This window comes from Mauremys reevesii, linkage group 4 (assembly GCF_016161935.1).
Source record: "Mauremys reevesii isolate NIE-2019 linkage group 4, ASM1616193v1, whole genome shotgun sequence".
In the NCBI taxonomy this organism is placed as follows: Eukaryota; Metazoa; Chordata; order Testudines; family Geoemydidae; genus Mauremys; species Mauremys reevesii.
In genome coordinates this window covers 65,275,149-65,301,724 of record NC_052626.1, presented here as the reverse complement: position 1 = coordinate 65,301,724, position 26,576 = coordinate 65,275,149, and the positions used below count along the sequence as shown (strand labels likewise).

Below are 26,576 nucleotides of genomic sequence, written 5' to 3'. Positions count from 1 at the left end.
CTGCTTATGATGCCATCTTTGACTCCACAGTATTGCCATCAGTAATAGACTTGACTCCAAAGCCCCAACCTCCATAGGGAGTACTGCTAGGGAGTCGCCAACAAATGGAGCACCAATAGGGATGCTACTCGAAGAAGAAAAGGTTACTCACCTTGTGAAGTAACGATAGTTCTTTGAGATGTGTGTCCCTATGGGTGCTCCATGATCCGCTCTCCTCCTCTCTACTTTGGAGTTCTCAATAATGGGAATGAGGGTGGTTTGCCCACGCAGCAGTAGATAGCCTCAAGGCAAAACACAAGATAGGGAGAATGCATGTGTGGGCTGAACGGTCTCTGCTATCTAAAATCTCCGACCAGAGGTACAAGGGCACAGACATGCCTACAGTGGAGCACCCATAGGGGGACACATCTCAAAGAACCATCATTACTGCACATGGCGAGTAACCTTCCCCCCCCCTTCACAATGATTATCATGCATGTTGTTTGTTTCCCACTGTTTACATTGGGAGAATCCTAGTCTTCCCTTCCCATTTTAGTTATTAAACAAAATATAAATGAAAATAATATAGTGCAGTTTTTTTGGAGGGCAGAGGTCGACCTGTAGAGGCGGAGAAAGGGGATCAGAGAAAGAAAAGTGAGGAGAAAACTGGGAGAAGAGGAATAGGGCTAACAACGTACATGAAATTTTGTTAAATGTACCCGTCGGCACTTACACATACATTTTTTTTCCTTTTCATTTAAAATCTAAACTAAAACTATTAGTATGCAGTTTGAGTGTGCTTGCTGTTAACTTAGTGGTAATGATACCATAGACAAGTGAACCCTGTAGGTTATTTTTTATAAATTCCTTGACCTCTGGCTTTTAAGTTTATTCAGACCAGGACAAGCTATTACCTCATAAATAGGAAATGTATTCAAATTACCAATATTTTTTGCTACATGTAATATGTATTGTCAGTATTTCATTTGTAAGTTATGAAAGTATTTTAAAAGTAAATTAAAACAATTGAATACCTTATAGTAGCACACTGTAGCCAAATAGTATAGTCACAATTTGGTTACCGTTTGAAAATGTATGGTAATGGTGGTGAATAATCAGTTTGTGTGGTTTCTAGTACTAGTAGGTTGAGTCTTGGAGTGAACATTTCAGAAGAAGCTGTGATATGCACTTTTTCATCCAGGGGTAGTTGTGTGAGTACCTTGAGAAAAAGTGGTAAAGGATAAAATGGTGAATTTCTGTTGAAGAGATATGGAAAAGTATTGGTAAATGAATTACATTTAATGTATTATTCTGTAGTGAATCCCCTTGGATCAATAATGTAATGTGCTTGACATTATTCTGTATATCAAGCACTAAAAGCTACCTTAAAAAAATACCTGTTCAAAAGTCTAAAGATAAACCTACTGGCAGATATGTTTTCTATATTCCAATGAAGAAGGTAGATCGGAACTCATTGATGTCCTTCTGCTTTATTGACACTTTGAGACGCTCCATTTCTTAATTCTTATTTTACAGTGAAATAAAGTTATGAGAGAATAACAGATTGAGCTTTTTTTGGCAATAGTTATTGAAGCAAAATGTTCTTTAGATGACAAGCTGAGCCTTGACACAAATATATGCTATTGGAGTCATCCTTGACTACCAAAGACTAGGATGTAAACTCATTGCGTGCGCTTCAGTGGCAGCGAGAGGGAATTATTTTGATGCATTTTCCCCTGTGTTTGAGTATGTACAAGGATATATTTTCAATTTTGTCAGATAGACTATCCCCCCACGTTTTTAAATCAGGAAGGTCAGATTTTGGAAGTTGGATTCCAAAGTTTTATGAAGTTTTTATTTAGCAGCAAAACTAATATGAGTAACAATAATAAAAAAAATTCCTTAACTTATTTTTTCTCTCTTGTCTTTCTCACTGTTTTCCGTCGTCCTTTGGATTTTGTACATGTTTCTCCTCTACACTTTTATCTGGCAACTTCTCTTCCCCTTGTTTCTCCATTTCCCCCCCCCCCCCACCTCCTCTTTTTGACTTATCCCTTTTTTAAAGGTTCCATTGCTGTTCATCTATTCATCTCCCTTTGTTAGTCTAATACTGGTGTCCATCTCACCCAGAAGGCCCTGCAGTACAGTGACCTTCAAGGGAGAAGCATGGTCAGTCTAGTGGTTTTAGGAGTGGACTGGGATTTGTTTCAAATCTAGCTACTATTCTGTTCTATCAGACTCACTGTATAACTTTGGGTAGGTCAATGGGACATATGTTCCCAAGTCATGTAGGCATTTTTAATCATCCAATTTTTAACTTGTCTGTGCCTCTGTTTTACAATCTGTAAAATAGGGATAATACTTACCCATTCACATATGTAAGATGCAATTAATGTTTAAAGCTCCAATTCATTAGTCCAAAAGGCAGTATCAATGTTAAGTGTTCTATCCAGTTTATAGAGGTTTGTGGGTTTCTGGTTTTATGTTCACCAGTTTTATGTTCAGCTTGTAACAGTGATTGTTATGGTAGTTTTCTCCAGAGGTGGATGAATACTTTCTTGAGTCTGTCAACATGTGTAATTCTGTTCATTTGGAGGGTCACTAGTGGGTGATATGTGAAGCTATCCTCCTCAGTAGCTGAGTGTGCTGAAGTTGCAGGAGTCCAAATTTCGACTAGCTATGGGAGTTAGACCCTTTTGAAAATCTCAGCCTAAATGTCTAAGGGAGTTAGATATCCAGCTCCCACTGACTTCAAAAATCCCAGCCTTATGTAGGAGCCAAGCTTGTGTACACTATCACAGAAGCATTGGGTAGTTCTCCCTGTTACGGCGTATGATTTTACTATCATCAAAGTCAATGGCAAAACTCACTCCCATTAACTTAAATATGAACAAGACCAGGCTCTTTGTCACTAACTTCCCCATTTGTGCTGGTGTGCCTTTGTGTCCTATCTACCTTAGAAAATGCCTCCATCCGTCTGATAATGTGGCAGTGGAAATCAGCTGAGGAACTTGGGCCAACAGTTTTCTGATTTAAATGTGGAGGAACATGCAAATTGATACTTAAATATCTTTTCATTTCTGTTAAATGGTACAAAACACATGTTTATAAGGAGAGGTTCATTACCAGATATAATGCAGAAGGTTGTTGCCTTCATGTGTAAAAACTCAGAAGCAAATTTTCAGTAAAAGAACATTGACTTAAAAATTTGCTGTTCCTTCGTTTGGTCCTATAAATCCTGATTTATTGATCTACAAGGTGGATTGAGAATGGGCTATGACTGTTGAGGCTAGAGATTTATAAAAGAGTATGCCTTTGAGAAGCCACTAGGGATGTTTATGACCTGTTTTTCATTCACATTAAGCAAGTGCTACTGATGCTCAGCACCTCTGAATATTAGATTTTTAGTGGTTTGAGTAGGAACATTTTAAAGGGAGGGAAGTCTTTTGGATATACATTTTAATGAAACTGTTTTATTGTAGTGTAGGAGGGGCACAATCACCAGCAGTGTTGCCTAGTCCTGTCCTTCAGAGTCCCTTCCCCAAGGATTTCCAGTCCTACCCTTTAGCACAGAGATTTTTGGGGTCTTTTCCAGCTGGCTTCTCACTCTTGAAGGAGGCTCCTGTTGTAACATCCTCTTGGAGTGTTGGTGGACAGTTACACTCGACACCTTGTGATGCTAAGCCACTGCCCCTTCGGAGCACTCCCTACCCCAGTCTCCTTTAGCTTCATGGAGTAAATCACTTCAGTCAAGTTTCTGACCTGCACACTCCGTCATCTGCCTCACTTTCGTAGGTTTGCACAGGTCGGTTGTCAAGTCTCAGGTAATGATTTCCTGAGAAGCACTTTCCCCTTAGAGCTCAGAGCAGCCATCTGCTCCCTTCCACTGCCTGCCTCTGAGCTGCTCTGCTCCCCCTTTTAAAGCCCTGCTTCCAGGCTTTGCAGGCTTTGCAGGTGTGGGTGGTTGGGGCCGCGTGGACCCAGAGCTGTTCCGTAACCTCTTGCTTTCCAGTGTAGGGTCTGTATACTCCATCATAGGCTCCTTAAGCTTTGAACAGCTGCTAGTGCACAAGTGGCTTCCTTTCTGTGAGTGAGTGTATCCAATACAGGGAGTTGCAAAAATTTGGGGGAAAGGCAGCATTCCTGCCCAGATTTAAAGCCCCTCATATCAAGTATATGAACTTGCAATGGCTTTATCTTACACTTACTTATAATACTGGCACTTCACATCTGATAGCTTGTTTGTTTGGAGTGGAGAGCAGTCCTTTTTCTCGTCTCTAAGCAATGCATTTTAGTTCTTTCCCAGACTGATCTAGGAAAATAAAGTCTTCTCATTAGGACTAGGATCTCTTCCTTCCCTCCCTCCCCTCCCCATGTACGCCCACACCAGTATATTTTTTTCAGCTCTGCAAGTGTGTTTTTCTCACTTTCTCTGCTGTGTAGGCGGCCTTCCCTCTCACAATTGAGCTTCACAGGAAATTTAAAAAAACTTCTCTGCACAGCAAATCTATAATTTAATAACAAAGAAAAAGAATGTAAAGAGCTTTTGTTTAGAATTATGATGCAGCTCAATAATGGTCAAAAGGGTGATGAATCTAGTTCTAAGAACAAAGGGAAAAGGTTTTTTTTTGTGCATGTGTGTTTGTCAAGACCTTGTCTAAAATACTCTTATTGGGCACCTCCTGTGAAAATTATTCACATCACAAATGATTGTTACTGAAGTGTCAGCAGGGCAAGGATGGAAGGAGTAGAAGATATTTTTAGACATTTCCCTCCCTTCTTTAATCTAGAATTGAAACCATCTACCCTGCAACTGGCACATTTTTCTTTTGAATTCAACCATGAGCTTTTTATCACTAATCCGAAGGTCCAAGTTTCTTCATTGACAGTTACGTTTTTAAAAAATGGATTAAATCATCTTGTTTGGAGACTGTTTTCATTGCAGTTGCTCACTTTTAGGGCCTTAACCCCTTTAATGATATTTGCAACCTGTTTGAGGGTCTTCATTTCAGACAGTCTTGTGAATTAAACCTTTCTTTTTAGACAAAAGCTTGAGGGGCATGTAAACGAACTATGGTACTTTAATGAACAAAAGCTACAATTTTTTAAACTTCACTCAACAAGAATGTAGTCTGGCCTTTGCTAAAGAAGCATTATGTAGATACTGATGTTCTTGCCCAATGATCTCTCATCCTCTAATGCTCTAATCCCCCTGTTTTGTGAAAGATCAGCCTCCATGTGTTTGAATGTCAACCATTCAGATTTCAGAGCTTGTTATGGTATAAAAGCCTCAGTGAACTATATATATGCAATCTAAGGTTTTGTATGGCATCCTCATCTTGGGATCCAAGCATCTTATTGCAATAATGAGAGAGCAGACATCTTTAAAAATACTTAACAACAGGAACTGGCAAGATTAGAAGAAACACCTTCAAACGTTTGGTCCTGTTGGAGAGATCCTAGAAGGTCATAGGGAGTGACTCAGCTCCATTCTGCCAACTTTCTTGTTCAATATGTATGTTCAGTCATTGTAGTCATGGTATTATTATTATTTACTATTACCAGGAACTCCAGCTATGGACATGGACCAGGACCCCGTTGTGCTAGGCATTTATAAACATAGAATGAAAAGAGAGTCCCTACCCCAAAGGGCTACAATGTTATTTCTTCAGACTCAGTCTGAGACATTTCTTTACTCCCTGTTTTAAAACAGGATACTGGGCTAGATGAACTATTAATCTGACTCAGTATAGCTGTTATGTATTTACCTCTCTAAAGTCTGGTAGAGATAGTGTCCTGGAAGAAAACTAGTTGTCTAAATCTGCCTGAATAAAAGAGAGGCGGGGGTGATTATTTTGAGAATCCAATCAAGTCTAATCACTCTCTCAGTTGAAGGAGTCTTACTTGCCTTATCTTTGAGTGGTTTTCATTGTCAGGTATTTACTTCATTGCTTTTTGCTCCTGGCCTTCTATAGTAATAATTTCCAGAAAAGTTTTCTTTTCATCTGTGGTGTGCCAGAAGATTGGACCCTTTAATTTTGGATGTAGAGTTTCTCTATCATCCATGTTTACTTCCAGGTTGGAGTAATGTATTATGCTCCATCTGCAACTGACAATCAAGGCCAATAGGAAGTTTTAGCTAGTGCAGAGTTCAGTCACTTGTTTTCTTCGGAAGGCAGATTGGCAAGAACATATGCTCCTTGTGTCCTGAAGGTATGTTTTCACTTGAGAACCCCCTCAGGTTCTTTAAGTCAGTTACCCATACAAAATTGGTTTGAGACATGTATCCTCTTTGTGGGCTCTTATTTATTAGTCTTTTAACCAAGTATAACTCACTTTGTTAGTTACTGCGGGTCACCCCCTCTGGTCCTATGTAGGAGTCCTGGCCAGTTCTCTTAAAACAGGAGTCTCCAGCTCTCCTCCTTGGAACTGGATTATAAATTAGCCAGCTGCAGGCAGGGCCATAGTGACTTCTCCCTTAGCTGGCTCCTTTCCCCGCAATTAGTCTTTAGGCTCTGAGGGTTCAGCAACCCAGCTTGCTGCTGTTGCTGTCTGCTCTGTTGTGAAGGAGAAGGCATCATTTATGCTGGTTTCCTTCTTCCTGTTCACCCCCCAGTTGGCTGGTTGAGAGAGAAGTCTTGCCTGACCCACTCTGCAAGATTCCTCGCCCTCGGGCCTTAAAGACACAGTGTTTGGATTTCTTCCCAAGCACCACTTATTCTTGGGACCACATCCTCTGTCAGTAACTCCTAGGTCCTTGTGTATATATATTCAACCTTTTGAAATCTCATAGGGCCATGCTATGTAATGGGATAGTCTGACCGCTAGGCACCACTGACCTTGAGAAACGGACTACCCTGTCACACTGAGAATCACCTTTTGGAAGAACTTTATGGTGCTAGTTACATAAAAAGCCCTAATTGACCTATTTGTTGTTTTTGTTGAGTCGTGACAAAACTTAGAGTTGTACAGGGTGTATAAGATGTGATCTCAACCTGAGTGGTTTACCAATCTATGGCCTCTGATTGATTGGCCGTCTATGATCCATTGCCAGTTGCCTGCAGCCGGAATGCTTAAGAACCATTCAAGAAGGTAAAGGTAAAGGAAGCTGGAGGCAGGGCGTTTTCACTGATAGGCACTTATGAAAAAATGCCTATTTCTAAGCTAAATCTGGCCACGCTCTGAATGTGTTGTAAAATGCACGGTTTCCCCCTGTGTTTTGCAAATGGCTAGCCCATGTACTCCTGATTTTTTTTTTTCCAACCTACTGATCAGACTGTACTTGTGCTCCAGGTGATAAAGGGGTGGGTGGTATATTTGGTCCCTATATTAGGGAATGATTTTGATTATAATGTAGGATATGTAAAGTGAGCCCAGTTAATGCAATGATAGACACCTTTATAAATGTTTTTATACTAAAACAACAACAAAAACAACAACCCCACACCACCATGCAACACTTTCCTCATTTTAGCATGGCTTTGCCAACTTTAGGGAGCTATTCTTTTTTTTTAAAGTCAACTTCCCTAATCAATTACAAATATTCATTTTTTTAAAAGTAAAGCTATTAATAGGTGAAAATAGCTAAAATTAAAACTTTTTTCTTCAGCATTGCAATACAGTTTTGCTAACAACATTGTCTGGGGAATGGATAGCAAACTTTGTTTTAGGTTACCTATCCTTTGAGAGTTGATTTACTTTATGGTTCATGAAGCCAGAAAAACCTGCCCTCTCATGGCTTTCTTGCATTGGAAGAGCTGAGATATTTCTTGTTCTTTTGGTTTTAGGGAGTGTTGATAGGCTTTTGAGAGTTGTTTCTCGTGAGGATTCCCTTCTTTACTGGACACTGTCCGTTCTGGCTCTTGTCTTTCAGTCAGATACTACTCTGACTTCTTTCTGGTGGGTAGCTGACATAAAGTTACAGAGAAGTGATCAAGTCACTGGCAACTGTCATCCCATCTCCCTCCCATCATACCTTGGGGCAGTGCTTGGTACATTCCATGGGCCCTACGCAAAATACAAGACTAAGTCAGGAGCAGCAGAGGGTCCCTAAAAGTATGGGGAGGAGGTCCACCGGCGCCGGAACAGTGGCTCCTTCTCCTCAGCTCTGTCCTTCCCTGTGGCCCCACCCCAACCCTGTGCCTTGCTCACTCCTCTCCATCGCCTTCCCCATATCACTTGCCCTTACGGTCAGTAAAAAGTGAGAGGGCATAACCCTCCCACTTTTAAAAGTGTGTGAGAGGGGGGGCATGGCCTGTTCCAGCACTCTTGGACTAAGTATGGGGGGGGACCTGACATACTCACTGAGTCCGGACCCTCTTAGGTGGAGAGGAAGGTGTGCTCTTAGCCAATCATTGTATTTACCAGTGGCAGATAAGGACAGGGCTTTTCCCAACTTCTTGAAAACTATATAATTTAGCTTTCTCTCAGGTAACGTTTGTATTTATTGAAAGGATGAAGTGATTTCAATGCCTGAGACTTAAACTGTAGTTTTCTAAGTGACAAAGCACATTTTCATGTTTACACCACTGGACTGCTTATTCAAGGTTATGCACTGCTTTCACTGTGTGTGCAAATCTTGTTTATTAGTCAGAGTTTAGCTTGCAGTCTGAGGACAGCATATTTCTCTCCTTTATTTTTGATCTCAGTTTGTGGACATATCTGTTTACTGAAATTGTACTTATGACCAAATTTGATTTCTTTGAATTGTTCTAGGGTATTGACAAACTATGTTCCTTTAGGCAGAGACTAGTTGGAAGCCTCTTTTTAAAAAATGAGTAGGCAAGCTATAATTTAGGATGTTAATCTTTTGAAGTAAAGCATACATGCATTGGCAAGTAATTTTTCTTATTTAGAAAGTGTCTCAGAAAAGCTGCTTTTTGCTTATGTTCAGAATACCATGTGCACCTAATTAAACACCTAAGGCTATTTGGGTGCCAAGCCTTCATCACCTCTGTAATTATCTCACCGTCTTGTCAGATTCAGCACAATCTCTTGTTCATATAATCACACCAAAACTTAAAAATCTCAAACTGCAATTCATTTTCCCACTGACAGTTACTTCATAAAAGGCAGTAAATGGTTAAACTTGGGTTTAAAAAAAGTGATTTTTTTTGTGGGGAAGGATGTGTTAAGGCCTTTTTTTTTTTTTTTTTTTTACCTTTTCTCTATTCGTGTTTGGAGATTGAAGCCTAGTAGAATCATTGATATGGAGGAAGGGCCATCTGGGTTGCCTGAAGAGACTGCAGCTGCTTGGAAGAGCAGTAGTCTATTCCATGGGAGGGAGGCATATATGTGGAATTATGAGATGCTACATTTCCTAATTTAGGAAGACAGCTGCACCTTCATTTCTCCATAGAAATGTGAGCAATGATTCATCTATAGAAGAGATGAATTACTTAGATTCATCCTTTTGAACTGCCAAGATAGTTGTAAAAAAATATTACAGTAGTTGTGGTAGGGCTAAGGGATTTAATTTCATGAAATGCATATTGCATTTAACTAAAGGTTGCCCACTCTGCTGCCTCAGAAGTAGGGCCCTACCAGATTCATGGCTGTGAAAAATGCATCACGGATCGTGAATTCTGTTTTTTTGTGTACTTTTACTCTATATTATATCTAGGGTAAAAGTATACAAAAGTACTGTGCATACTTCCTTATCTAGGGCAATGTACAAATGTAACAGTAGTACAGTGCAATACTTGTGTGTATATATACTGTATGAAATTTGCTCTTTATTCCATGATCAACCCACAAACAATGTATATTTCTCCACGATTTAAGTAGACTCCTACTCATAAGATGAGATAGAAGACCCATCATGCCTCTGTATCTGGTCATGTGGCTTGACCAAAAGGCAGTTCACAGCCCAGTTCTTGTGGCATATCCCAGCATCAGTGGCACCCACTTCCTAGAAAGCAGCATGGAATTGAGTGCTTTATCACCCACCTAGTCCTGGACCACATGAAAGATGAAAGGAATAAGGGTCTCAAAAGATGACACCAATAGAGAAGGACCCTTAAGAAGCTTGATTTGACAGGAAAGTGTACTCCTCAGCTAGTCTCTAGAGGTGTATGTCCGATTTTCAGGCTCTGCTGTCAAAATACGACTATCTGAACTGGGACAAGATGTCACAATTCAGAGAAGCTTCCACAAGAATAAAGAGAAGAGCTAAAATACCAAGTGTTTGAGGGGCAATTAGTGGCCTGAACATCTCTGCAACCTGATCTAGATAACCCTGCTGTGGTGGCACATTCAGTGACCACTTCTGTTGTTGTGCGCATGGCTTCATGGCAGTAATCTTCTGGAATATCCAGGGAGGTCCAAACAACCATCAAGAGTCTCCTGTTCAAAGGTTCTGAATTGTTCAGTGCATGGATTAAGGAAGCTGACGTAATGTGCCTCCTTTGCGAGTCCTTCGCAATCTGTTCATTTTACCACCTATCTGGGGTTTTTAGTAGTCATAACATCAGCTCAGAGGGTAGGGAAAATTCAGGCCCTTCTGACTGGCCCATTTTATTTGGTATTCAAAAAAGGCGAGCTGACTCTTAATACTCATTCCAAATTCTGGCCTAAAGTTGTCTCTGATTTTCATTTAAATCAATTGATTCACCTCATGATTTTTTTTACCCCAAACCCAACTCAAACCCAGGGGAAGCTAAACTACATGTCCTGGATGTATTCAAGCCTCTTTCATACTACCTGGACAGAACAGGAACCTGCAGGAGGTTTGCAGGTAGGGTTATGGTTCAAGCCATATGCACTAAGATTGTATGGGTATCCAGCCGTATTAGAGCCTTTTATGAGACAGCTAGGTTAAATCCAACCTATGAATGTTAAAACCCATTCCACCAGAGTTCAAGTAGCATCTGCAACTTCTCTTAAGAAGTATCCCTATTTCAGAAATTTGCAAGATAACCATGTGGAGCTCAGTCCACACTTTCACCCAGAAGTGTTCATTAGTTGAGGTTTCAAGCTCTGATGTCTGCTTTGACAGAGCTGTTCTGCAATGCTTGTTTAAATAGAACCCCTAGCACCAAACTCCTGATTATGAGGTCACTCCTTGCTACTCACCAGAAGTTGGGTCCATGTAGACAATCATTGAAGAACCACAGTTACTGTAAGCTAAGTAACCATTTTTCATAACCATTACAGACTATGTGAAAAATAAGGATTGAAAAAACACAGTACAACAGCCTGCATTTAATGATTTTATTTATATCAAAATTTGGGATTTATAAATGTAGCGCATACCTAGCTGAAGCTGTGTAATGATTAAATCTAGAATCTAATAGATTCTTCTTGTGTGTGTCAGCTGTCCCTTTAACTAATTTGTATGATTAACGTAGGGCATAAATATTGGTTTCTGTAGTTATTGTAGCTAGCAGTATTAGTAGTTATAATTCGTATTACTGTGGTACCTAGATGTCCCAGTCAAGAATCAAAGCCCTATTATGCCAGGTACTGCACAAACTGTAAAAGTACAGTAAAATCATATCCCTGATTACAGTGATTATATAGTGTTAGGATCTACTTTTGAGGATTTTGCATCTTGTCTAGGTATTGTTGATTAGTCAATACTTCTGTTACATAGCATATTTCTGGATTGTGTTGCTTCCTGGAGACATACTGTTTTTTGAATGAGTTCAGTGATAATGGGTCCTGCAATAGATTATTCCAGTCCTCACTGAAATGAAAAATACAATAAATGCAAAAATGTTTGAGAAGTTGTGGAAGCCATCTAGTAAAGATTTTTTTTGTATAACTGATGTTTCTCAGATGTACATATTGTAATATACATCTATACTTGTGTGCAGAGTACAGACACTGCATGCCCAGCTAGCATGGATATAAATAGAAGTGTACATGATGAGGCATGGCTTTGGCGAGTAGAGTGCCCTACAAGTCTGAATCCTAGGGTATATACCCAATACGGCTCATTACAGACCCAAGCAGTGCCTCTGACATCTATACTGCTTTTTTTAGTGTAGTATCAGTCTGCTTCCCTGCTGCTGGAGCCTCCTCATTGCAGTGAAAGACTCTGGCAAGGTTTCGTCAGCAAGGAAAGGTTCTGGCAGCTCCCTGCTGCTGGAGCCTTTCCCCATTGTCTCCTACCTAACAGAACCTTTCCTCACTTCAGTGAAAGGCATAGCCCCTCAATTCACAATAGCTCTTCCACAATCTTCAATGGGAGCTTTGCTTCAAGATCAAGAGTAGATAGAATATGGCAGTGAGTAGTAACTAAACTTTTAGTTTCATTTCTTTATTGTTGCTTTCTGTGAGAAAATAGGCTCCTCTTGTTGTTTCTGACTCTTGTCATTTCTTTCTTCATCTCCTTTGTTTCTCTCCCTCTTCTGTCTTTGTATCTATTTCTTTTTTCCCTCTGAATTTTCTTTCCTTCAGCGACTCCCATCCCTTTATCTCATCTGCTAAAATGATCAGCAATGAAACAGAGAGACAAAGATGGGTGAGGTAATATCTTTTATTGGACCATCTTCTGTTGGTGAGAGAGACGAGTTTGAAAGCTTGTCTTTCTTACCAACAGAAGTTGGTCCCAAAAAAGATAACTCACCCATCTTGTCTCTCTCTAATATCCTGGGACCAACACAGCAACACCACCATTGCATACAGCAGTGAAATAGCTGGTTAGTTTAAAGTGCCACCTTCATGCATTAGAGTTAACATTCTAGTGGGATTAATACAGTGTGAGGCAGAGTTCATGCCTCTGAGCCATTGTTTCAGGCTGTCTGCAGATTTGGGAAGACAATACGGTATTTGTTACATTTGGTCTGGAAGGTTTTCAGCCAAGTACATCAAGGTCACGTCGCCTGTGGAGTTTGAGTCCTCTGCTCTTTAAAATGGTAGAATGTACACCCATTTTAAATCAAGCCTCCATTGAGAGGCCCAAAGAAAGTTAGAGGTAGATCCTACAGTTAGAGTCTACAAGTTCCTAGGGTAGACTTGAAAAGAGGAGTGTGTGTGTGTGTGTGTGTGTGTGTGTGTGTGTGTGTGTGAGAGAGAGAGAGAAAATATATTACATAGTGTGTTCTCAGATTTTTTTTTTTTAATTGTGCAGTTCATCTTAATAAAAAGTGTCTTTTGGACACCTCCCATCATTTCCAGTGGCATGGTCCACCTCCCCGTCATCTACATCTTAGAATATTCCTGTGTCAACTACAGCCATTGATTAAATGGATAATTAATATTAGGAAAGCATATAATGCATTAGAAGAAGCTAAAAATGTAATTTAGCAGTTAGAAACAACAAGGGAAGCCAGCATTGTGTGACCAACCAGCTCTCCACTGATATAAGCAGGCACTCTGTGGACATGGTCCATATATTATAATTTGAGAATTGATGATTTAAGGCATTTGATAATCTGAGACTACTGCAGTCTCAGTATATTTGATTCAGCATGTTTGGTCTGGAATTGGAGCGTTATTTTAAATATCTGTATGACGTGTTCTAGATTTAGTTTGTGTTTTAAAATTTTCCACAAGTCCAAGAAGGTATGGGTAAGTGTAATGTAGAAATCAAAATAAACAAATACATACATTTTGCTTAGCCGTAATTTTTTAATATACATTCATAGTATATACTGTGATTGCTAGAACACTTAAGTATAATGCAAACACATGTTGATTAGTATGCATGTGATTTTTGTTGTTGTTTAACAATTATATATTTTTAAAATTTGGGGAGGTTGGCTGACAAAGTATCAGAAATCCTGAAAATGCTATGTTTCAGCATGCTACAATTTTTCTTAGAGCCAATTAATACATGTTATACTGCAACAATGGTAGCACCTATTATTGCAGTTTAAAAACACTAAAATAAATTACTTTTGATTTTGCAGGTTTCTAGTGAGCATTTATTGTTGAGTTCATGAGGGACAGAGCAGAAACCAGGATCTGTAAAGTAAGAAAAGGTAAGTTAATTTTAAGGCCAGAAGGGACTACTGTGTTTATCAGTTCTGACTTCCTGCATAGCACAGGCCATAAACCTTGCCTGAATTAATTTCTGCTTCAAGTCCAATAGAGGTGGTGGAACTAGAGTTATATGTCTTGGGAAAACATCCAATGTTGATTTAAAATTTTGGAGAATCCACCATAACCCATGATAAGTTGTTTCAAAGGTTAATGACCCTCACTGTCAAAAGTATGTGCTTTATTTTTAGTCTGAATTTGTTTAGCTTCAACTTCCAGCCACTGGATTTTGTTACACACTTGTCTGCTAGACTGAAGAGCCCTCTGTTATCCAATTTCTGTTCCCCATGTAGGTACTTATAGACACTGATCAAATCACCCCTTAATCTTCTCGTTGATAAGCTAAACAGATTGAGCCTTTCCCTACAAGGAAACCAGCTGTGGAAACCAGCTTCCAAGCTTTTAATTATTAATACAAAAATATATATATGGAGATATACCTATCTCATAGAGCTCGAAGGGCCATGGTCATTGAGTCAAGCCCCCTGCCTTCACTAGCAGGACCAAGTATTGATTTTGCCCCAGATCCCTAAGTGACCCCCTTAAGGATTGAACTCACAACCCTGGTTTTAGCAGACCAATGCTCAAACCGCTGAGCTCTCCCTTTTGACTCTTCTGTGAAACCTGACTAATTTTGAACCTCCTTCTTGAACTGTGGAAACCAGAACTGGTCACACCAGTGCCAAATATAGAGGTAATATAATCTTCCTGTTCCTATTCTATATTTCCCTGTTAATTCATCAGAGAATTGCATTAGACCATGTAATCACAGCTACACACTGCATCTGACGAAGTGGGCATTCACCCTCGAAAGCTTATGCTCCAATACTTCTGTTAGTCTATAAGGTGCCACAGGACTCTTTGTCGCGTTTTACAGATCCAGACTAACACGGCTACCCCTCTGATACTTGCTACACACTGGAAGCTCACATATATCTAAATATGCTCAAGAAAGCTAACAGATAACTTTGAGTTAATGCACTAGGACTTTCACTTCTGAAGATCAGAGTTCACATTTTTTCTCTGGTTACAAGTGAAAATGAGCTTGTTTCAGTCTAATTGTAGTCACAGCTTATAAATATTATAAGACTACCTCTCATAACCCTAGTAGGCACTGATGAAATACATAGATCTCAGTGTGATAGCCATCATGAAATAATGTATGAGTTTACCATCAACATAAGGTACTAATTATACATTATCTATAGAAATATAAAAAATGTACACACATCATAATGTCTGTGTTGTGAGTTATGCTTTGTGGGGTTTGAGTTAACATTTTTAGAATTTGTAAGGGGAATTTCCTCCTTTTAACAATGTCATTGTCTATACTTTTCATATTTCGAGTTACTAAAATGTCAATATTTTACGCTTATAGTTCTTGCATTCAGTTAATATCTTAAACATGTAACTTGTCATGAATTGATTATTTCCATTCTTTCGTCGGCTTTGCACTTTTTAATGGTAATATTCTTATGTATTTTTGTATAATTTTTTAAAATTTTTTATCTTTAACTGTAATAGCTACATTTTCACATACATTTCCTCTGAGTTTTTAAAACTAAAATAAGGAGCCCTAAGTTTTTTTTTTTTTAAAAGTTTGTCTAAATATTCTACAAAGGGTGCATAAAGTTGCCTACATAATAAGGCTTTGTATATGTAAAAAGGGTTTGTGTGATGTGGATGTGCACACATCATTATCTGTTATGTATGTACGAGGTGGTGCAAGGAGCTCCCATTCAGCATGTCTCTCTAGGTGGTTGTAATCAAACTTTGTCATACAGGCAGGTTGTTTTTTTCCCTTCATTGGCTTTAGAGAGCGATACTCAAGCACCATTTTTCAGTACTGAAAATGAATGAATGTGGGGGAGGAGTACCGGTATATGAGAGGGTGATTGGATGTGTGAGAGACTATGGTATGGAAATGTAGAGTGGAGGGAATGAATGAAGAAGGAAACTGAGAATTGGAATAGTGGATGGAAAAGGGAGGACGGGGACAACCCACTAGTTTACCAGTAAGCAGATGCATCCTCAGCAACAGTTTCTGAGCGGCATACAACAAACTGTTACATATTGGTAAATTGAGGGGCGTTATGGTCAAATTTGAACGGCTCAATATACTGTATATTTGGGATTGATTCTTCATTGCCTTTCACCTTTGCATAATTATTTACATGTATACAAAGTTGGTGCAAATTGCTACTATTCTGATTTAGCAGCACTTTATCCTCCTTTACACAGGTATAAATAATTGCACAAAATGCAAGGAGGTAGTGCAGAATCATACCTATTATTTATATATAAAAATTAAACATGTATTAGGCTTTAATTGTAATGTTTTGATAATTTTATTAAAATTATTCAGTCTCCTTTGCTTTTGTTCTTCCTTCTATTTCCTTCACTGCTCACCTGTTCCTTTACTCTTTTTTCCTTTCCAGGACATCATATTTTTCCCTAAGTCTTTTTTTCAGTGTCTGTTTGTCTTTAGTCTAATTTCTCCTTCTCAGTCCTTTTCTCTCTCTCCTCATTTTTTTCCTTTATGAAAATACTCTTAGAAGTAGGTGAACACAATCACCCTTTATTCCCTTCAAAATCTGCTTTTTTCATCTCTTCTGTCCACTTATGTCAGTTTCTCCCACCTTTTATTCTCTTCCTTCTCATCCCCAGCCTTGTCCCCAACTTCTCTTACATTTCTAATTTATTTTATTTATGAATCACTTTCTCCTGTTTCTCCACTGACTTCTTACGAGCATTATCCCTCACTGCCCAGAAACATCCATCACCTAAGATTCATAGAGCTCAACCACAACATATGCTGGGCAAAGCCCCTTAGGCTCACTTGTGTGTGCATTGCCTTCTTTCCTCCTCCCATGAGATTCATGCACGCACACAAGTTCTCTGGACACAGCAGCATGTGCATGTGCACACTGATACTGATGCAGCTCCCTAGTGCCTTCGACAATGAAATTTCCAGTAAGAGGAGACAATTCCACAGGGGAGTGGGTGGTAGAAGGAAGATAGCTGAGACCTGCCCATAGTCCCTTTGCAGAGGAGGAACAAGCACTACATTGGATGCTTTTTTCCATGGATGGACCAATAGTCAGGCAAAATGATGAACCACACAGTTGGCTGGGGACTGAGCGCCTTCCTGTTTTTTAACCTAGCTGGCTTTGCTTTAAGATCAAAGGTTTTGTATCACTCCTTACACACCAGGTGAGGTGGGGTGCTCATTCTTTGCCGACCTTGCTGCTGCTTAAAGCGACTCTTGGGAATAAAAGGGAAATAGGGAGAAATCTGGGAAGGTGTAAGAAATTGAAGAGGGCCTGGGAGAAGAGAGCTCAGCCCAAGCAGCTGGTCATTGAATACTTTTGTGTTAATGGAAATGAAGCTGGGGGTCAGGCTGAGCACCTGGGGAGCCCAGCTGCTGCACTGCCTTTGTCTCAAAAGCAGTTGTCCTTTTTTCAGCAGTGAAGCTAGCAATGGACCTACAGCTTAGCTTCAGCTTTCAATGAAATGGCTCGGATATGAAAAATGACTTGAGTTTCACAACCATCTGTATAGGAATCTAAAACCTGTACTAAATGCCAGATTAAATCTTTGGACAACTTGGACACATTTTCTCTTGGATTGAAACCACGAGTGTTGCCTTTCAGCTAGAACAGAAATTTTATAATTGTTATATATACTTAAATGGAATCCAAATATTGCCTAGCTCCTTCTCTTTAGTGTCAAGAAAATCTTAAATGTGGACCTTTGCAAGCTGTTTAGAAAGACACTATGTAGCATCGATAATGTGGCTGCTTATCTTGGCTAGACATTTTTCAGTGAGCAGTTTAGTCTGCTGTAGTGGGTGCTTCATAATTGCAGCTCAGTATGGTATGTAAGATTTTGCAAGATTCTGTAGCCCTCTACCATGACCAGGCCTCAAAAAATCTCCCCCACACCTACCTGCACAGCTGAAAATACCTGTGTTGCCATGCTCCCAAAGCTTCACCTTTTTTCGTTTCTTTTATTGTACTTTCCCTCTCTCTTACTTTCTCCATTAAATCACTTTCTGCTGTCCTCACACTGTAAACCAAGGGTCTCAAACTCAATTTACCTTGGGGCCAGTGCCAGTTCTCAGATCCTTCCAGCAGGCCAATAATGTCACTGGAGATGGTGTTCAGAAAATAAAACATTTATATCGTATTTTTTATTTAGAATTTCTTAGAAATAATAAAACTATTCTACAACTTTATACAATTCTTCACCTGCCAGAGAGTTTTTAGTGTTTGCCAGACACCTGGCAACACTTCAGTTCTGTCAGTTTGTTGATGTTTAGCCTCAGTGACTGAGTAGTTGAAACATTCAAGATCGCAGCAAGGTGTGCATCAGATAGTTGTGTTCGGTATTTTGACTTGTTTTTATTCATTGTGGAAAAAAGTGACGCTGCCTCCATGGCTGACTCTGCCCAGCGAGTAGTGAGGGTATCTCTGTCCCTCTCCCCCAGCCAATGGGAGCTGGGGGGGGGGGGCGCGGCGGCGCCTGCAGGAGACAGAGCCGGCAGCATGTGTCTCTCCTCCGCGGGCCACAGTGGGGAGGTTCTTGTGCCGCAGATGGCCCACGGTCTGAGATTTTGAGACCCCTGCTAAACTATTTCAGTCCCTGATCAGCTCTGCACCCTCATACCGTCACTCCTTCCTCTTCCTCCCCATCCTCAAATCAGTTAATGAAGGTTACTTCTGCTATCTACAATCAACTCTGGAACTGCCAGTCTGTCTACTGAGCAGAAAGATGTCTCACTAGTTTAATATTTAGCCTTTTTCTAAAGCTGTTTTAAATAATTAAGCTTTATAATTTCAATATAAGAATATGAAAAACCTTTGGCTATTGATTTAAAAATGAACTTACCTTCTCCCATAGATGAATTGTTTGCCTCAGAGTTCATAGGAACCTCTGAGGTTCCCATAATAGAGCTTACACTCTATTATCTGAGTAGGAAGTTGTATGGGATAAAAACATTTTTACTGAAATACTCTCTAATGTGGCAGGAGTTATCAGATGGCACTGTTGGACATAGTCTTTTAAGTTCTTTTTCTTAGTTTGTAAGAAGGATATGATTGAAGAAATGTTGCATTGTTTTTTTTTTAAATGCTGTTTATTTTTTGTGGGGAGCTGTGGCATGCAGTTGGAGAGCTAGCTCTCTGCCTTTTAATCTCTTCAATTGGAATGAATTCTGGAGGCAGAGTTGTTGTGCATAAAATTAAGAGACTCTCCTGAAGCACTTTAAGTAATTCTGAGAGATGGAGATCGTATTACTGATGATGCTAGCGGGGAAGTTTCATAGTGTTGAATTAAACTATATGTTACAGATTTTATTTTGAAATCTGTAGAAGCTTTACTCTTATGTTTCATTTTCACTGATGCTTTCAATCAATGTTTTTTGTTATCAGTGAAGAATCTCTCTACAGGAAATGGATGTTTCTGAAAAATGTTTTGTATGTTTTGTTATGTTGAAAATTGGCAATCTGGTGAATGTAGCGCTCGTGGACAGGAGTCTGATTAACTCTAGTTAGAATGTGATATACTATAATGTTGGCAGTTGTTGTGAAAACTCTCACTTTTCCCAATACTGCTGTGCCAGTGCAGTTATCACTGGCACATCCATGATATTCTAATCCATTCTTGAACAGACTAGCAAATGTCATGTACTGTTTTACAGTTTTATGATGTGAGTGGATGTTCACTAGGAATTTAGGAGAGACTGCAAATTCACATTCACATGTGATGATTCAAATCCAAATTAGTGCATTCCACCTAAGTCCTTAACTAAAATGTACCCATTCTAGAAAGAGTGGGAAAGTAAGTTGTTTTATGGAATTTTTGTATTACAGATCAGTCAGCAACTACAGAGGTAAAAATCTGTCAGCAGCTTAGTAAATATTTAAACTGGACCTATATTGTATACTTTTGTTGTAAATGTATATAGATTCATATCCGGAGAAAAGAATGGGAGGATGATGTTTGCCTTTTGTAAGTTTGCTTGACACTCATAAATGACAAAATTTTACAGTATGTTGTAAAGCTAGAGACACGTATGAAAATTCCCAGTGTTCATGGTATTATACCTTGCCCTTCTTGCAGGTGGAACTAAATAATAATGCCTAATTTATATGCTGTATTTAAAAACTAAACTACGTACCAATCCAGAATGAATCATCTTTTCATTTAAAAAGTGGGGCAGTAAGGAGAGTACATTATTTTTCATTCCTAGAAAGTGAATCGAAGTGGGGAAAAATCATTTCATATACAGTATTATGGCTGGCATTCTACTTACATAAGGATATTTGCATTTATTTTGAACCTCTCTTTTTTGCATATGGTGCAAATGAGAAAAAGAAATGTCTCTGTAAAATAGCAATGAGCCTTGTACAGAAACAGTGTCTAAAAAAGTCTTTCCAGGGTCTGTAGTAATAAAACAGTGTTAAGATCAACCTTGGGAGCTTAAGAAAGGAGGTGCTAGTTGGATTTTATTAAAGAACAAGAGCTTTAAGCTTTGAGAGTTTTTTTTAATTCCCTCTCCCCCATTATACACATGTAAAAATAGACTCTAGTAATTTAAAGCTAGGAGAAGAATCTCTTATTAATGACAAATGTGCATCTGGATTATCTCCCAGGCAATGTGGTTGTCTAGGATTTTGTGTAGCGGAGTGTATCCCTTCAAGTTAACAGCAAAGAAATGAAAGTCTCTTGGAAATAAAAGCCACTAAAGGCATTGATCTTGGAAGAACAGATTGAAGCCAATAATTTTAGCTTTATTATTAATTTATTGTGTGATGTTATGATTAACTAACATGTTATGTCATATATAATCATTGTATGCTAAATAGAGTTCATTTGTAGGATTATAGAAGATAAGATTGATCAGTAGTTAGAAGGGATAATTATGTATTTGGTATCTAAGTAGAGGTGAAATGCAAGGCCTACAGGCTGAGGCCTGTAAGATTTTAGCTTAGCCATACAAAGCCATAGGCTTAGAAAATACTTGACATATTAAGTGATCAAAGAATGACCCTGTGCTACAAGATTACAGGAAAAGATGTATCAATCGATATTGTTGTGAAAAACTAAGAGTAGTTTTTTGCTTACAAGATATAGTCAGAATCACATTATAAAAAGAGGGTGTCCAGGTTAGGAAAATTGAGCTCCCTATGGAAAAGTCCATCTAGAACCATCTCACTTAGAGGAGAGGAAAGTGATCAGGAACCAGGGGCGGCTCTAGCCATTTCGCTGCCCAAGCACGGCGGCACGCTGCGGGGGGCGCTCTGCTGGTCGCCGGTCCCGTGGCTCCGGTGGACCTCCCGCAGGCATGCCTGCAGATGCTCCACTGAAGCCATGGGACCAGCGGACCCTCCGCAGGCACACCTGCGGGAGGTCCACTGGAGCCGCCTGCTGCCCTCCTGGCGACCGGCAGAGCGCCCCCCCGCGGCATGCTGCCCCAAGCACACGCTTGGCTTGCTGGGGCCTGGAGCCGCCCCTGTCAGGCACAGTCAGCATGGATTCACCAAGGGCAAGTCATGCCTGACTAACCTAATTGCCTTCTGTGATGAGATAACTGGAGCTATGAATGAAGGGAAAGCAGTGGACGTGTTATTCCTTGACTTTAGCAAAGCTTTTGATACAGTCTCCCACAGTATTCTTGCCGGCAAGTTAAAAAAGTATGGGCTGGGTGTATGGACTTTAAGGTGGATAGAAAGCTGGCTAGATCATTGGGCTCAATGCGTCGTGATCAATGGCTCCATGACTAGTTGGCAGCCAGTATCAAGCTGAGTGCCCCAAGGGGCCGGTTTTGTTCTATATCTTCATTAATGATCTGCAGGATGGGATGGACTGCATCCTCAGCAAGTCTGCAGATGACACTAAACTGGGAGGAGTGGTAGATACGCTGGAGGGTAGGGCTAGGATAGAGGGACCTAGACAGATTAGAAGATTGGGCCAAAAGAAATCTGATGAGGTTCAACAAGGACAAGTGCAAAGTGCTGCACTTAGGATGGAAGAAATCCTATGCACTACTACAGAGTAGGGACCGAATGGCTAGGCAGCAATTCTGCAGAAAAGGCCCTGGGGGTTACAGTGGACGAGAAGCTGGATATGAGTGTGCCCTTGTTGCCAAGAAGGCTAACGGCATTTTGGGTTGTATAAGTAGGGGCATTGCCAGCAGATCGAGGGATGTGATCATTCCCGTCTATTCGGAATTGGTGAGGCCTCATCTGGAGTACTGTGTCCAGTTTTGGGCCCCACACTACAAGAAGGATGTGGAAAAATTGGAGAGTCCAGCGGAGGGCAACAAAAATGATTAGGGGGCTGGAGCACATGACTTATGAGGAGAAGCTGAGGGAACTGGGATTGTTTAGTCTGCAGAAGGGAAGAATGAAGGGGGATTTGATAGCTGCTTTCAACTACCTGAAAGGGAGTTCTAAAGAGGATGGATCTAGACTGTTCTCAGTGGTACCAGATGACAGAACAAGGAGTAGTGGTCTCAAGTTGTAGTGGGGGAGGTTTAGGTTGGATATTAGGAAAAACTTTTTCACTAGGAGGGTGGTGAAGCACTGGAATGGGTTACCTAGGGAGGTGGTGGAATCCCCTTCCTTTACAGGTTTTTAATGTCAGGCTTGATGAAGCCCTGGCTGGGATGATTTAGTTGGGGATTGGTCCTGCTTTGAGCAGGGGGTTGGACTAGATGACCTCCTGAGGTCCCTTCCAACCCCAATATTCTATGATTCTAAGATTCTGTGATTCTCTACTGATGATCAATTGGCAAGGCAGCCATCAGACCTTAAGAATATTGTTAAGAATAGGGTGACCAGATGTCCCTATTTTATAGGGACAGTCCTGATATTTGGGTTTTTTTCTTATATAGGCACCTATTCTCTCTCTCTCTCTCTCTCTCTCTCTCTCACTCACTCACTCACTCACACACACACACACACACACACACACACACACACACACACACACACACACACACACACACACACACACACACACACACACACACACACACTGATTTTTCACATTTGCTCTCTGGTCACCCTAGTTAAGGATATGAGTATAACTATATTTGTAACTTTTGCATATGTCATTATAGAATTTCTGTATACTCGGGTAATCGTAACTTTAACGGTAACTTTAATAAAACTTTCAAAACTGACTACACCTTATCTGTTAGGGGCCCAGGCATGCACCTCTGCCTCCTTATGCCAGAAACTGAGGCTATACAGAGGCTGCCCTCATTTCTTTCTCAATCACTTTGGCCTGAGATAGAGCCCTAAGTGTGTCCACCTTGAGCGTGCCTTGGCTTTTGTATTTTTCTGCAGTGGTTAAGAGAGTTAGTATAGTTAAAATTAGTTGGGTAAGTAGTGACAGGAATGGTTTTTTCCCCCCCTCTCTAGGAGACTTGTTTTCCTGGATGGGCATGCTGTCTCTCCTACCAGAAGGCTATATCTGTGAGCAATGGCCACGGTAAGTGTGTCTGTGCTTCAGGGAGTGCAACTTCTGCCTGATCTTGAAATCCTAGGAAAGGAAGTAAAGTGAGAGTTAACTGACAGTTAACGAGGAAACACTCCCTTTGGCCAGCTTCTGAGTCAGTTCAGGAGTCCTGTCACCCCCACTCTGGACATCTGTTTCCAGGTAGATCCAGAAATCCTTCAACCTCCACGCAGGCTTCCCCTAAAAAAGGGAAGGCTTAGGAGGCTTCAAGGAAGACTTTTAAAAAGAGGAGCATGGACACTCATCTTAATGAGCCAGTTCCGAAAAATGTCCAGGTCCCTTGTGAGATCTACGGTCTGCAAAGATTTGATCTCTTGACTTGGTACAGTTGAGTTGAAAGACTCCTCCTCCAGTACTGGTGGCGTCGCAACGTCCTGGAGCTTGAAAGAGAGACATGGCTTTGATAGGTTCTTGGTACCCTCTGGGGGGCAAGCATAGGCGCTTGGGACTGGCACTGTCCAGCTCAGCCTAGCCATCAGTTCTTATGCATTCATCCTAGCAGTCAGTATTAATGCATTCGGCACCAAACGAGGAACAGTGCTAAACTCCATTGGTGTCTACTTTGGTATGCCCACCATCAATAGTACCTTTGGTATCAAGGACCATTTCCTCAGCTACTGTCTTGGCACTGATTCCCTACTTGGTACCACAAGCATTTAGATATACACAAGACCTATCAATAACAGATGAGTCCCCGCTCCTCATGGGTATTGAACTTTTCTAGGTACTGAGACTACAATCTCTGGACCACTGTCCTTCAGTACCACAGGACTCTCCATGTTTCTTTGTGTGGATGCTGCTCCACTGGACAAGATGGAGAGGATGGAGACTTCCAGTCAGTCTCCTGTATTTCTGATTAGGGTTCCCCAACATACTCATTCTCTGACAGTCACAGAGAAGATCAAGCTTGTTATTCAGGATGGAACCAACCCTGCATGCCACCTCCTTCCATATAGGTCCCCCAACAGCCACACTGTGACCCCTCGGCTCCCTATCTATAGCAATTTGCCAGACCATTGGGACTATGTCATAGGGAGGCCAAAGTTGTACAGCCGTCTCTTCCACAGAAGATGTTTGAGGAGCAGGAATCCAGTGCAGATAAAGAGGCCATCCCTTCAAACACCTGTTTCATCCTGGTCTCCAGATGAGGCGATTATGCCTCTGCCACCATTCATGGCTGATGATTTTCAGCCATTTCGAGATCTCAGAAATAGGGTAGCTGACAGTCTTCAACTTCCGCTCAAAGAGGTCAGGGATTCACACACAAATGGTTGGATATCCTACAATCGGCAACATCTTCCATGATGGCATTTCGCATTAATGAAGCGCTCCTAGACTGAACTAAGACTGTGGGGTGCCACTATTCTGCCCACATGTAAACGGGTGGATAAGAAGTATTATGTTCCCCCTAAAGATTCTGACTCTTTGTTCTCCCACCCTCCTCCTTAACTCCCTGGTGGTGGATGTGGTAAATGAGCAGAGTAGGAAACACTTCTCTGAGTCTACCCTGAATGACAAGGCCAGTAAAGACTGGATCTCTTTGGATGAAAGTCCTATTAATCAGCAACGCCATCATGGCCAAATATAATTTTACAAATTATAACAGATTCATGGATTTTATTTAACATCTGCCACAGGAACTAGGGATCAATTCCAGTCCATTGTCTCTGAGGGCCATTTATTGGCCAGAACTGCTCTTCAAGCATCTTTAGATGCTGTAGACACTGCATCCAGGTCCATCTCCATGGCTGTGGTTATGCACAGGTCATCATGGCGTCAACTCCTTCACTGTGTATTAAACCTTATGGAGAAGTTTGTATCTGCACCTGAAATCCATGGGTTAAATCCTAACCCCATAGAAGTCAATGATAAAACTACCATTGACTTCAGTACACCCAAGTTTTTGCCTCAGATGTATTAGTCACATCCCACACAGGAAGGGATGCTGGTGGTTCAGGTAGTATATCGCTGTCACAGATATATTTAAGTAAGTTTAGTATAATAGTTTTACCATTCACAGCCTCGATTACCATTTGAAATGTAGCAGTGCTGGACTCTCTCCAGTACTTTGCTAATTGAGCACTTTGTGACTGAAGACATTTAGTAACATATGCTAAGTGGGATGCGGTATTGGGAGAAGTTTTTTTAATGAAGCATAAAACTGCATTTGCTCTGTGATTAACAGGATGGATTTTTAAAGGGTTATTTGATGTGTAAAGAGGAATGTTGATTGGGAGTCAGGAGTCAAGTTGCATTGCTGGCTCTGCCATAGACTGACTGACTAGAACTTTGGGCAAGTCACTTAACTTGTTGTCTCAGTTGATCTATATAATGAGGTTCCTTATCTTACACAAGAAGGAGCTATAGAATTTAAGCATATCATGTTCTATTCTGCATGTTTGGTCTCCAGAGTTTATATTTTATAGCCAGAGACAGCAAGCTAGGAGTGGGGAAACTCCTCTAGATTCTCCCACTCCCTCAGCTGTACTAAGGTGTGTGACTAGCTTTGCCCGTTACTTTTGGGTATGCTAATTTATTAGGGTTACTCTTCTGGGGGTTGGAGGGGTGGGTTTTCTGTAATTCTATCAATGTACTGTTTGTGTCACTTGTGTCCTCTTACGGAGCTCTACTTCTCTCTGCTGCAAGTTCCCTCCCAATGGAGCTGTCTTGCAGGACCTAGGTTCCCCAAGGCTGGGTTCTTCCAGCCCCAGAATCACAGACAGACACCACATCTTGAGAGGACTGGGTTAATCGGCACTCTCAAGCTGACCTCTTGTATGTCCCTGGACTCAGTAGGCTGGGTTGAGCAGCATTTCCAAGCTGACACCATCATAGGCCCTTGGATTCAGCAGGCTGGATCGAGCAGCACTTCCAAGCTGCCACCCTCATATGTCCCAGGTTCAGCACGTCCCTATCCCCACTTTCATGTTATAATTATTCTGGTAGTAACCCAATTGATGAGCAACCCCCCCCCCCTGGGATTTTGGGGCGCGGCAGGGATCTTATAGCCTAGGTACGAGGAGCATTACTGCAGAGCAAATAAGGAAACCAAAAACTACCCACAAGGGGGAGAGAGAGAGAGA

General features: G+C 40.8%; 1 protein-coding gene across 10 annotated transcripts in view; it reads left to right on the top strand.

The window, feature by feature from the left end:
• SIPA1L1 (signal induced proliferation associated 1 like 1) overlaps positions 1–26,576 on the top strand; it is a 382,714-nt gene that overhangs the window by 121,077 nt on the left and 235,061 nt on the right. For 9 of the 10 annotated variants that reach the window (XM_039534592.1, XM_039534586.1, XM_039534589.1 and 6 more), the window contains one exon: positions 13,836–13,907. The gene's annotated coding sequence lies outside the window, so the exon portion shown is untranslated. Of the gene's footprint in view, positions 1–13,835; positions 13,908–23,396; positions 23,467–26,576 lie in introns of those variants that run through there. The other variant, XM_039534587.1, reaches the window with a different exon arrangement.